This window comes from Theobroma umbraticum, unplaced genomic scaffold (genome assembly GCF_002168275.2).
Source record: "Theobroma umbraticum cultivar Fairchild unplaced genomic scaffold, ASM216827v3 scaffold_239.1, whole genome shotgun sequence".
Taxonomy (NCBI): Eukaryota; Viridiplantae; Streptophyta; class Magnoliopsida; order Malvales; family Malvaceae; genus Theobroma; species Theobroma umbraticum.
The window spans coordinates 1,991,331-2,004,916 of record NW_018397273.1 but is presented as its reverse complement, the minus strand read 5'-3'; the positions used below and the strand labels follow the sequence as shown (position 1 = coordinate 2,004,916).

Below are 13,586 nucleotides of genomic sequence, written 5' to 3'. Positions count from 1 at the left end.
TATTTAAATATATACTTACCCGCTCGTACTCTATTTAATAAAGGCACGTGGGCCCACTAACGTCGTTTGTCTTCAAAATTCATTCCTACTTCATCTCCCCGACTTAGATTAGTCATATACTTCTTCACGACTAACTTCAATCACAAATAAAATATTAAGATTTTAATATTATTTTGTTTTAAAATTTTCAACTTGTCTCGTCGGTACCCAAAATGTCTCACTTTGTCCAAGTTCACTTTAGAATTACCTTTTTATCTCACTAATTCATCCTCGGTAAAATATTATTATTTAATTATCATTTTCTCGCGTACCAAATATTTTATTCCAACATATTCCTTTAACCTATCACTGCTTTTTCGCACTTAGATTTACATCCATCAACCCTCCGTCTCGTCGATGAGATCATATTGGATTTTATACGAGGGTACGGTGTGTTACATAATCAATCAAGGTAAAATATTTTTCTTAAAACAAATGCTAGCTAGCTATGAAAGGTAAAGGAAAAATATTTTCCTAAGTGAAAAACAACAAATCAATATTGATAACTTTATTATATGGAGTTATTTTGATACATTTTGGGAGCTTAATTAGTTAGATCTTTGAGATTTAAGGTTCGGATGATGGCATTTTAGGTGTTTTTTTAATTTAAGTTTGATTACATATTGAGTAGTTAATTTAAGTTGTTATAGTTAAATTTTATGTTATTTTATTTTAAATTACTTTAAGAGTAGTATTAGTAATTTCTCTTATTGCTTTTTATAGGAAATTTGATGAAAAATGCTCATTTGATGAAAATCTGTGCAAGTATAGTGATGGCTTTATTCATATATATTGTGATATTTTAACTGTATTTCTCTGTATAGAACTCCAAATGATGTGATTCTTAAACCACTAAAACGATAAGACAAAGGGCTATATCCTTTATGTTTACCACTTTACCTAGTTATGATCAGATCATGGTCCAAATATTTATCTAAGTCGAAGCATTGCAGCAATATGTATGAACAGAACATGATGTGGCATTTGGAGCATATCTTTCAATCCCTTAGTCTAACTGATGTGATTCTTAAGCTATTGAAAAGTAAGAGATAGGGATAAAACTTTCATGTTTACTACTTTACTCAGTTCAGACCAAATCAGGGCAAAAATCATGTTCAAAGTTGATAGACCACTGTAGCGTTAAGAGAACAAGGTTGTAGTGCTGGTGAAAAGAAGCACACAATACATTTTCCCAAGAGCTTAGCACCATAGTGCTGAAGAAGTAGCACCGCAGCGTTGGGCGATTTTTCAAAAATAAAAAAATTGATGAAATTTTGAAAATTAGGTTACTTGGAGCCTATTTAAAGGGCTTTTTAAAGAGGTTTAAAGGGGGAATCAGTTACCAACTATTTCAAAGATTTGGAGACAAGAACAAAGCAAGAAAAACAAGAGAATTTGAGAGTGAATTGAGATCATAAAGCTTCAATAATTAGTTTCTTTCTCTACTTTTGTGTTTCTTTTATTTTCTTTGATTTGGATTCATAGCTAAATTTCTTTAGATGTTGTTTTTATTAGTTATTGTGAGCTAAACTATTTTTCTAGGATTGTGGTGAATTTCAACATGTAGTTTGAATATTAGTTTCTTTTTTATTTATCATGAATGGATGTAGTTTTGCTTATTTAAATCTGTTCTTAATGCTTTTGATTGTCTGGCGAACAATTAATTGATTTGCAAATCTAATTGAGACTCAACATAAAGTTTTAGATTAAACTAAGGTTTGAATAGTATATATTCATGTCACTTACGTGATCTGATTCGTGATTCGGGTAGACATACGTCAATTGCCATACATGGCCACATTAGGACACTTGCTTAATGAACTTAATTTGATTAATTCCTATAGACAAAGAGTGAACTAATTAAGTTAGGTATTTGTATTAGCACCTCAATGGAGACTTGTCTATAACTTTGGATTCTAGGTTAGTAAAGCCATTCAGGAAAGATAAATAACAAGAAAAGCTAGTATTGTATAAAATGTTGAATGATCCCATAATCTTAGGTCTTTAATATACTACTTTTCTTAACTTACTTAGTTTGTTAGTGAATTTAGTGTTTATTTTAATTTTATTTTAATTAATTTTTTGTAAATTTTGATTACTTAAATAAGATTTATTTGTTATAAGATTTTGGTAGTTAGTAAAAATTCAAGAACAAATCCCTGTGGGATACGATTATGAACTTAATATCCATATTACTTGTTCGATACGTATACTTGTGTGTACAAAATTGGCAACAAGTTTTTGGTACCGTTGTTAAGGATTTTGTTTTCTTTGCTATTTGCTAATGTTGAAATTTTATAGATTAGTCTTAATTTAAGTTTATTTTTTGTTTTGCAGTTGTGTTCAATTGTTATATGAGAGGAGCAAACAAGTTGGAGACTGTCCCCGTGTGATCCAGAAATTGAGCAAATATTTTGCATACTTCGATGAAAGAATCAACTAGGTATAGCTCCAGTAAATACAATGGTTGATTAACAAGGTGAACAGCAAATCCAAGAACGTGTAATAGCTGACAATCATTTGTTAAGGGATTATGTTGTTCCTTTGGTACAAGAAATTCCATCGAGCATTCGAAGGCCAACCATTCAAGCAAACAAGTTTGAGATCAAGCCGGCTATCATCACCATGATTCAAACTTCAATCTAGTTTGGGGCCTTTTCTCATGATGATCCAAATGTCCATATATCAAACTTTTTGGAGATTTTTGACACATTCAAACACAATGGTGTCACGGATGATGCAATTTGTTTGAGGCTCTTTCTTTTATCATTAAGGGATAAAGCTAAGGCATGGTTAAATGCGCTCCCTATTGGCTTAATAACAACATGAGATGATCTTGCTAAAAAATTCCTTGCTAAATTCTTTCCTTTGGCTAAGACAGTGAAAATGAAGAATGACATTACATCATTAATGTAGCTAGATTTTGAATTATTGTACGAAGCTTAAGAAAGATAAAAAGAGCTACTTCAGCTTTGTCTTCATCATGGTGTCCCAAACTACCTTTAAGTGCAGACTTTTTATAATGGTTTGAGTAGGCAGGTTCGAACCATTATTGATGCTGCTGCGGGAGGAGCTTTAATGGAAAAATTAATTGATGAAGCATATGAATTGTTGAAGAATAAGGCTGCAAGCAACTACCAGTGGCCAACAGAGTGAGCAATGTATAAGAGAGTAGTTAGAATTCATGATGCTATGACAACATTATTCGCTCAAGTAGCAGCTTAAACTAAAACTTTTGAATCTTTTGGTATTAATAGTTTGTAAAGTCTTTTTGTAGCTTATGAGTTTTGTGGAGATAATCATGCAAGTCATCAGTGTCCAAGCTTAACAGAGATAGTGTAATTTATGGGTAATAGACAATAGAATAACCCCTACTCTAACACTTACAACCCAAGGTGGAGGAATCATCCCATTTTCTCTTGGGCTAATAATCAAGGTTCATCCTCAACTCTAAGGCTAAATGCACTTCTAGCATTTCACTAATAAGCCAACGCGCTTATTCTAGAAAAAAAGCTAGTTGTGGAAGATTTGCTAAGGTAGTAAATGACACAAAATGATAGCATTATAAAAGCTAAACAACTCTTATTCAGAGTCAAGCAGCGTCAATATGAAACCTTGAGACTGAGGTTGGTCAACTTGCCAATTTATTAAACAACCGACCTCGAGGAACATTGCCTAGTGATACAAAGGTGAATCCAAAAAGTGAAGGTCAGGAACAAGTTATGGCAATCACCTTGAGGATCGAAAAAAACGTTGAACACAGTATTAGGCAAGCTAATTTTCGAGATGAGCCTGTTGAGAATAAAGTAGTGATTGAGACAACTGACAAGCAAAGTTAATAGAAGAAGTAAAGGCAACTTTACCACCACTACCCTTTCCTCAGCACCTTTAAAAACAAAAACTTGGTAAGCACTTCCAAAAATTTCTTGAGGTATTCAAAAAGCTTCACATCAACATTCTTTTTGTAGAAGGTTTAGAGCAAATGCCATCATATGTGAAGTTTTTGAAGGATATATTGACAAAGAAGAGGAAATTAGAGGACTTTAAGAAAATTACACTTATTGGGAAATGTAGTGCAATAATCCAGAACTAGCTTCCACCAAAGCTTAAGGACTAAGGGAGTTTTTTTATCCTTTGTTCAATTGGTAATTTTAATTGTCAAAAGCTTTGTATAATTTAGGTGCTAGTGTCTCAATTACGCCTTTATCTGTCACTAGGAGAATTGGACCGAAGGAGATTCAACCCACTACAGTCACCTTATAACTAGCTGACAAAATGATAAAGCACCCTTGTGGGGTGATAGAGGATGTCTTGCTTAAAGTTGGGAAACTATTCATTATAGTCGACTTCATAGTACTTGAGATGGAAGAGGATCAAGAGGTATTGATCATACTAGAACATCTATTCTTAGCCACTGTAGGTGCAGTAATAGATGTAATGGAAGGCAGAATAACTTTCAAAGTTGGAGAGGAGGTAGTTGAATTTACTATTTTCAATGCAACTAAAAGTCCTTCAACCATAACTCATTGCTATAGAGTTGATTTAGCTGATAAAGATCAAGGTAATCCTACTCCACCACCTACAAGTAAGCAAACTTCAATTCTTGAATTAGAGCCATAGCCACCACAGCTTAAAACTAAATAGTGTTATGATGATCATGATCACTAGCTTCAGTCAATTTTGATTTTAAGGTGAGACAATAAGTGTTACCAACCAAATTAGTCAAGCTCCTTCCATGGAAACAAAAATCAAAGTGGTCAAGTTCTTACAAGATGGTTAAGGTCTATTCGTGTCATGCAATAGATATTTGTAGTGAGGCTATTGAAACATTCGGAGTGAATGGGCAACATTTCCAACAATACTTGGGAGGTGAAGTGGATCGCTAAATATCCTCAAGTACTTTCGTAGATAACAAAAAAAAGGTATCATAGTCAAGCTAGTGACTATAAAAAAACATTTTTTGAGAGGCAACCCTAGCTATTTTTTTAGGTTAAGTTGTTATTTTATTTTTTTTTGTTTTTCCCTTTAAATAGGTGTTTCTAACCTCTCCTTAACTTGTTTGTTGAGTCTACAGGTTTGGAAAGCATGAAGATAAGAAGGACGAAAACTAGACCTTTCAATGCACTATATTGATAAGGGAGTTTCTTGTCCTCATTCCTTTTAGCTTTTCACATTAAGGACAATGTGCAAATTACATTTAGGGGAAGGTTTTATTGTTATTAGCTTTTATGATATTTTATGTTAATTATTGTCATTTTTTTTAATTTTATACATGTGCATTTGCATTTGAACTATAGTAAATTGTGCCAATTTTGTTTAATTTACCTATCCAATATTGGGAACTTAGTTCATTCATATTTTGATTTGTTGAAATATGTGAATATTGTTTGAGTGATATGTAAATTCTTATGCTAAGCTTTATTGCTAGGATGAGATTTCTACATTTTAAGCACCATGTCTTTTGCTTAGATTCATTGTACTTATTTAGAAAAGGTTTATGTGAATGTTTTGAATTATGTGTTATGTTTTAGAATTTGTTTGATTCTCTCTTGAGGTGAAATTTTAGGCTATGCCTAGTTAAGGAGATGATTTAGACCATTTTTGGACCGATTGAGCCTTTTGTAGCCTTCTTTTACATAAATTATCCTTAATTTCCTTTTTTAAGCCTAATGACATATTTTCTTTGTTTAAACACTTAATTTTTAGCCTAGAACATTTTATGAATATTTTCAAAAATTCTTGCATCCTTTATTCCTAAGTGTATAAGTCAATTGGGATGTGTTATGAGCCACATAGTGAAAGAGGTAATCAAGATGAAGAAATGATGAAAAGCTCAAAAATATGATTGTATTCACCTCAATGCCTAATAAAAGAAATAAGTTTGGAGGTGCAAAATTGAGAAAAAGAAAAAAGGAAAGAAAGCATGAGGTGTGGAACAAAAGAAAATGGTTGATGAAAAAGGAGGTATACTAGGTGAAGGAAAATAAATCTCTGAATAGGTTCTAGATTGACTATGTGCTTAGGGTGATTTAAGCTATACATTATCCCTTATCCAACTTTAACCGTAGCCATACATTATAAGCTAATTAAAGCCCTATTGATCCTTAATTTAGTGTTAGTCTACATTAGTGAAGAGAGAGATGAAAAGCAAACTTATAGAATTTAATTACTAATTTGAATTTTGCATGAATATAAACTTATTCGGATTGTACAATATTCTAAGTGAAAAGATTGCACACACACATGAAATTTTACTTAATGATGAGTTTGCTTTTGAATTGAGACATGAACTTGAATAGTATTTGTGTGTTGCTTAGAGTTATGAATATGGATTAACTTTTGAGGATATTAAAAGTGATTAATGAAGTGGTGCAATTGAATTTTAGTTAAAAGTTTTCATGTTTAAGTTGCTGCATATTGTTTTATGTTTTGCTCGAGGACTAGCAAAATCTTAAGTTTAAGGGTGTGATAACTCTATTATATAGAGTTAATTTGATATATTTTGGAAGCTTAAGTAGTTAGATCTTTGAGATTTTAGGTTTGGATCGTAACATTTTAGGTGTTTTTCTAATTTATGTTTGATTACATGTTGAGTAGTTAATTTAAGTTATTTTAGTTAAATTTTATGTTATTTTGTTTTAAATTATTTTAAGAGCAGTATTGGTAATTTCTGTTATTGCTTTTGTAGGAAATTTGATGAAAAAGGCTCATTTGATGAAAATTAATGCAAATATGGTGATGACTCTATTCATATTTGTTGTTGTATTTTAATCATATCTCTCTATACAAGACTCCAAATGATGTGATTCTTAAAGCACTAGAATGATAAGAAGAAGGGTTACAATTTTTATGTTTACCACTTTACCCAATTCTGATCAGATCATGGTCAAAATATTTGTCTAATTCGGAGCACTGTAGTAGTATGCATAGACTGAACATGATGTGGTATTTGGAGCATATGTTTCAATCTTGAAGTCTAATTGATGTTATTCCTAAGCCATTGGAAAGCTAAGAGATAGGAATAAAACTTTCATATTTACTACTTTGCCCAATTCAGACTAGACTAGGGTAAAAATCATGTTCGAATTTGATACACCACTACAGCACGAGGAGAACAAGGCTGCAGTGCTGGTGAAAGGAAGCACACAACACATTTTTCGAAGAGCTCAGTGCCGCAGCGCTGAAGAAGTAGCACCACAGCACTGGGCGATTTTCTAAAAATAAAAAAATTGATGGAATTTTGAAAATTAGGTTGCTTGGAGCCTACTTAAGGGACCTTTTTTAGAGGTTTAAAAAGGAGGCAATAATCAACTATTCTGGAGATTTGGAGCGAAGAACAAAGCAAGAAAAGAAGAGAATTCGAGAGACAATTGAGATCATAAAGATTCAATAATTATCTTCTTTCTCTACTTTTGTATTTCTTTTCTTTTCTTTAACTTAGATTCATGGTTAAAATTCTTTGGATGTTGTTGTTATTAGTTATTATGAGCTAAACCATTTTTCTAGGAATGTAGTGGATTTCAACATGTAGTTTGAATTAGTTTTTTTTTATTTATCATAAATGGGTGTAGTTTTACTTAGTTAAATATATTCTTAATGCTTTTGATTGTCTAGCCAACAATTAACTGATTTGTGAATCTAAGTGAGACTCAAAAAAGAGATTTTAGATTGAACTAAGATTAAATAGTGTATGTTCACGTCACTTAGGTGATCTAATTCGTAATTCAGGTAGACATACACCAATTCCCATGCATAGCCACATTAGGATATTTGCTTAATGAACTTAATTTAATTGAGTCCTATAGACATATAGTGAACTAATTAAGCTAGATATTTGCACAAGCAACTCGATGGAGACTTGTCCATAACTTTGGATTCTAAGTTAGTAAAACCATCCAAGAAAGATAAATAACAAGAAATGCTGGTATCAGATGAGATGTTGAATGAACCCATAGTCCTAGGTCTTTAATATACCACTTTTCTCAACTTATTTAGTTTGTTAGTTAATTTAGTGTTTATTTTAATTTTATTTTAATTAAGTGTTTGCAAATTTTGATTATTTAAATAAGATTGTTTTGTTATAAGATTTTAGTACTTAGTAAAACTTTATGAACAAATCCCGATGGGATACGATTCCTGACTTATTGTCTATATTACTTGTTCGATATGTATGCTTGCATGTGCAAAATGGACAACAAATATAAATCTATTTTCCTAAGGCAAGTATAAACAATAAATAATAACATAGAAATTAAAGAAAGACACAAAAGATTTATAGTGGTTTAGCTTTTTTGATGCCTACATCCACTCTTTAGTAACCAAGGAATTTCAATCCACTATAAGGATTTTTGCTTTTTAATGGGAAGCGATAACCCTCACACAATCCATAAAGTGAGTTTTGCATTTTAATGGATCAAGCAATAACCCTTACAATGACTTTTTCATGAGATCAAGCAATAACCCTTACACAATTCACAAAAGGATTCTTGCTTTTTCACTAGATGAAGTGGTAATCCACACGATCCACAAAAAGGATTCTTTCTTTATTAATAGGAAGCGTTAACCCTTACAAGATAGCTTTTTAAAGTTAATCTGGAACCTTTACAAGATGTATGTACAAAAGAGTAATAGCAAAGATTTACCTCACAAAGGCTGGATGCTTGAGATTTTAGCTTGGGTGTAGTTAGAGAATTAAAATTAGCTTGAATGAAGTAAGGATTCAACTTTGTAAGTTTCGTGGAAGACTAAAAATATACTAGAGAGTGAATATGAACTTTTAGTAGTCTTTCTAGGGTTTGAAGTTTTGGTTCAAGCATTCTTTTACTTTAAAATGCCTCAAATGCATCTATTTATAGCTGGGGCAAAGTTTGGAGCTGTTAGATGGAAGTTTGAATCAAATACGACCGTTGTTGAAGCTTGAGGATTGACTACAATGCTCCTAGCGTTGACTATGTTTTTCAAATTTCTCAATTAGGGCTTCCATAGTCGAGTATAATTTTCCCCTGGTCGATAACCTTCACAAGATAATTTTTTAAGGTTAAGCTAGAACCTTTACAAGATGTGTGTACAAAGGAGTACTAGCAAAGATTTACCTCACAAAGGCTAGACGTTAGAGATTTTAGCTTGTTTGTAGTTAGTGAATTAAATTGGCTTGAAAGAAGTAAGGATTCAACTTTATAAGCTTGGTGGAAGGCTAAAAAGATGCTAGAGAGTGAAGATGAATTTTTGGGTAGTCTCTTTAGGGTTTAAAGCTTTGGTTTAGGTCTTCTATTACTTCAAAATGCCTTGAATGCGTTGATTTATAGCTATGACAAAGTTTGGAGTAGTTAGACACAAGTTGGAATCAAATATGACCATTACTAAAGCTTAATGGTCTACTATAAAGCTCTTAGGGTCAACTATGTTCTTAAAATTTCTCAATTAGGGCTTCCATAGTTGAGTATAATCTTTTTTTAGTCGATCAACTTCTAGAGAGCGTGTATTCCACAAATTTGGCTTACTATTGTCAACTATGCTTCCTTTATAGTCAACTATGGTTGTGTAATCATGACTTTTTCTGACTTTTGACTTGTTAGGTCGATTATGCCTCCTTTATAGTCAACTATGATTGTGTAATGTTGACTTTTCTTGCCTTTTACTTGTCAGGGTCGACTATGCTTCCTTTATAGTGAACTATGGTTATGTAATCTTCAAGTTTTGCACTCTTTTAGCCTTCAGATCGACTTGAACTTCTCTAAGATGAACTCTTGACTTATTTCTTAAGGTTTTCTTAGCTTTTTGGTGCTTTTCTCCAGCTATTTCTTCCTTACCTTGAACTTATATTTTAAATAACATTTCAAGGCATGTTTGTTCTTGCATTTTTAGTTGAATATGTATTGTTTGAAAGCTTATAAGGTGTTTTCTAGTGATGCATGGCATAACCTTGGGGGATTGAAAATGTATTTGAGACAATTTCAAATGCTTGATATTAAGTTCAAGAAAATATGTGACTTTTATCAAATCAAAATATAATGTAACTCAAGGCTAACAATCTCCCCTTTTTTGATATGACAAAAACATGACTATATTGCATTTGAAATTTCTTGAAGCCCTCTTGATTTAATTAGTCTTTATGCTTTGTTGAAAATATTTTAGTGTAAATGAGAAAGATATACGAAATGAATATGAACTTTGAAAATTCTAACCCTTAATATATGCATGAAGTTCAAAAATATTTTCAAGGCAACTAAGCTAATACAGAAGCATTTTTATGCGCTCATAAACCTTCTCCCCTTTTTTGTTATATCAAAAAGTTTAAGAGGTGTGAGCTTTAAGCACTTAAACTCATAGGAAAATGATTAGTGATAACAATCAAATAAAAATAGGCATTAAGTTCAAGAATGATCTTTAACTATCAAATCAAAACAATGAGATATATTTTCATGCAAATATTCAATCAATAGATCAAGAAATATATCGAATCATCTTAATATGAGAGCGTTAAATCAAGATGTACTCCCAATCAATATATATTCATGAAAAGCATAGGGAAATATACTCATTTACCACATCCATGGAGCATAATATATTTCTTCTCAAGATATTCAAGTAAGGCATGAAGACATATATTTCTTCTCACCACAAGGAAATACCTTAAGCACCTTGTAAGGACTTGACCACTGTGATTTTTGTTTCCATGGAAAGAGCTTGACTAATTTGGTCAATAACACTTGTTGTCCCAACTTAAAATCAAGTTTAACTAGAGGTGGTGGGTTATGCTCATCATAATAGTGCTTAGTTTTGAGATGTGGTGGTGGTGACTCTAACTCAAGAGTTGGTGCTTGCTTATTTGTAGGTGGTCGAGTAGGATTACTTTTACCTTCATTGGCTAAGTCCACTCTATAACCTTGAGCTAGGGAGGAAATGTATTAGGGACATTGAAAATAGTAAATTTAAATACCTTATCTCCAACTCTAAAAGTTATTCCACCTTCCCTTACATCGATTAGTGCGCTTGTAGTGGCTAAAGAATAGATGTCTCAATATGATCGAAACCTCTTGATCCCCCTCTATCTGAAGTTCAAGGAAGTCTACTGGAATGTACAATTTCCCAACTCTAAGCCAGACATCCTCTATAACCCCATAAGGATGCTTTATTGTTTTGTCCACTAGCTGTAATGTGACTATTGTCAGTTGAATTTCCTTTAGTCCAATTCTTCTAGCAACAGACAAAGGCATAATTGAGATACCAGTGCCCAAATGACACAAAGCTTTTAAAAAATTAAAATTACTTTAGTGGAAGCTTATTTTGAATTATTGCTGCTGCACTCCTTAGTGAGTGTAACTATCTTGAAATCGTCCAATTTTCTCATCTTACTTAAGATGTCCTTTAAAAATGTCACGTATGACGGCATTTGTTCTAAAGCTAAAGCGAAAGGAATATTGATGTGAAGCTTTTTGAATATCTCAAGAAAATTTTGGAAATGCTAATCAAGCTTTTGTTTCTAAAAGCGTTAAGGAAAGGGTGGTGGTGGTAAAGTTGTCTTTGCTTGCTTCTCTTGAATTTGCTTGTCAACTATTTCAATCACTGTTTTATTCTCAACAAGCTTGTCTTGAAGAGTAGTTCGCCTAACACTTTGTCAACCTTTTTTTCACTCCTCAAGGTGATTGCCATAACTTGTTCCTTACCTCCTCTCCTTGGATTTACCTTTGTATTGTTAAGTAGTGTTCTTTGAAGTTAGTTGTTTAATAAATTGGCAAGTTGACCTACCTAAGTCTCAAGGTTTTGAATTGATGTTGCTTGACTCTAAATGAGAGTTGTTTAACTTTGTATAATGCTATCATTATCTCTCATGTATTGCCTTAGTAAATCTTTCACAATTGGTTTCTCATCTGAGATAGTTGTGCTAACTTGTTGTTAGAATCCCGGAAGTTCATTTGACCTTGATGTTGAGGAAGATCCTTGATTATTAGCCCAAGAGAAACTTGGATGGTTCCTCCACCCTGGGTTGTAAGTGTTAGAGTAAGGGTTATTTTGTTGTTTATTTCCCACAAATTGCACTATTTTTGTTGAGCTTGGACATTGATGACTTGCATGATTATCTCCATAGAACTCACAAGCTACAAAAAGACTTTGCAAACTATTAATACCAAAAGATTCAAGAGTTCTAGTTAAAGCTGCTACCTGAGCGGATAATGTTGTCATAGCATCAACACCATGAATTCCAGCTATTTTCCTTGCTATTAATCATAGACATCTCCTCCAATAAATCATATATGCCTTATCTATCGACTTAGCCATTAAAGTTCCTTTCGCAATAGCGCCAATGGTAGTTCAAGCAGGTCCACTAAAACCATTATAAAAGGTATGCACTTGAAGTCATTTTGAGAGATCGTGATAAGGACAATGCCGAAGCAATTCTTTATATCTTTCCTAGGCTTCGTACAATGATTCCAAATCTTGCTGCATGAATAATGTGATGTCATTTTGCATTTTTGTTGTCTTAGCTAGAGGGAAGAATTTGGCAAGGAATTTCTGAGCAAGATCATGCATGTTGTTATTGACCCAATAACAAGTACATTAAGCTAAGCCTTAACTTTATCCCTCAATGAGAAGGCAAAAAGTCTAAAATGAATTGCATCATCTGTGACACAATTATGCTTGAACGTGTCACAAATCTCTAAGAAGTGTGCTATATCACCATTTGGATCATAATTTAGAAGACCCCCAAACTAAACTAATGTTTGAATCATGGTGAGGAGAGTTGGTTTGATTTCAAAATTGTTTGCTTGAATAGTTGGCCTACAACTACTTAATGGAATTCCTTGTATCAAGGGAATAGCATAATCCCTTAAACAATGATTGGCAGCTACTAGACGCTCTTGAATTTGCTGTTGATCTCTTTATTGATCAGCAATTGTATTTATTAGAGCAACACCTTGTTGATTTTCTCGTTGAAGTCTACAAAATATTCTCTCAATTTCCAAATCACACAGAATAGTCTTTAAGTTGTTTGCTCTTCTCATACAACAACTAAAGAAAATTACAAAACAAAAATAAAACTTAAATTAAGACTAACTTGTAAAACTTTAATATTAGCTAATAACTAAGAAAACAAAATCCCTGGTAACGACACCAAAATTTGTTGTCGAATTTTCACACGCAAGTATACGTATCGAACAAGTAATATAGATAGTAAGTCTAGATTATTGTTCTCATAAGGATTTGTTTCTAAAGTTTCACTAATTACAAAAATTATAGAACAAATTAATCTCATTTAAGTATCTGAAAATTGAAGAAAAACTAATGAAAATGAGATTAAAATAATCACTAAATTAATTAACAAAAATTAAATATATTGAGAAAGCAGTAGACCAAAGACCCATGATTATGGGTTTATTCAATACTTCATCTGATAACAATTTCTCTTATGATTTACATTCATGGGTGGTTTTACTAACCTAAAATCCAAAGCTATGTACAAGTCTCGGTAGAGATGCTTAGACAAATACCTAACTTAATTAGGTCACTATATGTCTATAGGAATCAATTAAATAAGGTTCATTAAG

General features: G+C 32.4%; 1 non-coding gene across 1 annotated transcript; it reads left to right on the top strand.

Moving 5' to 3' along the window:
- Positions 1-12,406: 12,406 nt before the first annotated feature.
- LOC149526442 (small nucleolar RNA R71) lies at positions 12,407-12,512 on the top strand. Its single transcript, XR_016352002.1, has one exon. It is a non-coding gene; the product is annotated as a small nucleolar RNA R71 (small nucleolar RNA).
- The last annotated feature ends 1,074 nt before the right edge of the window (positions 12,513-13,586 follow it).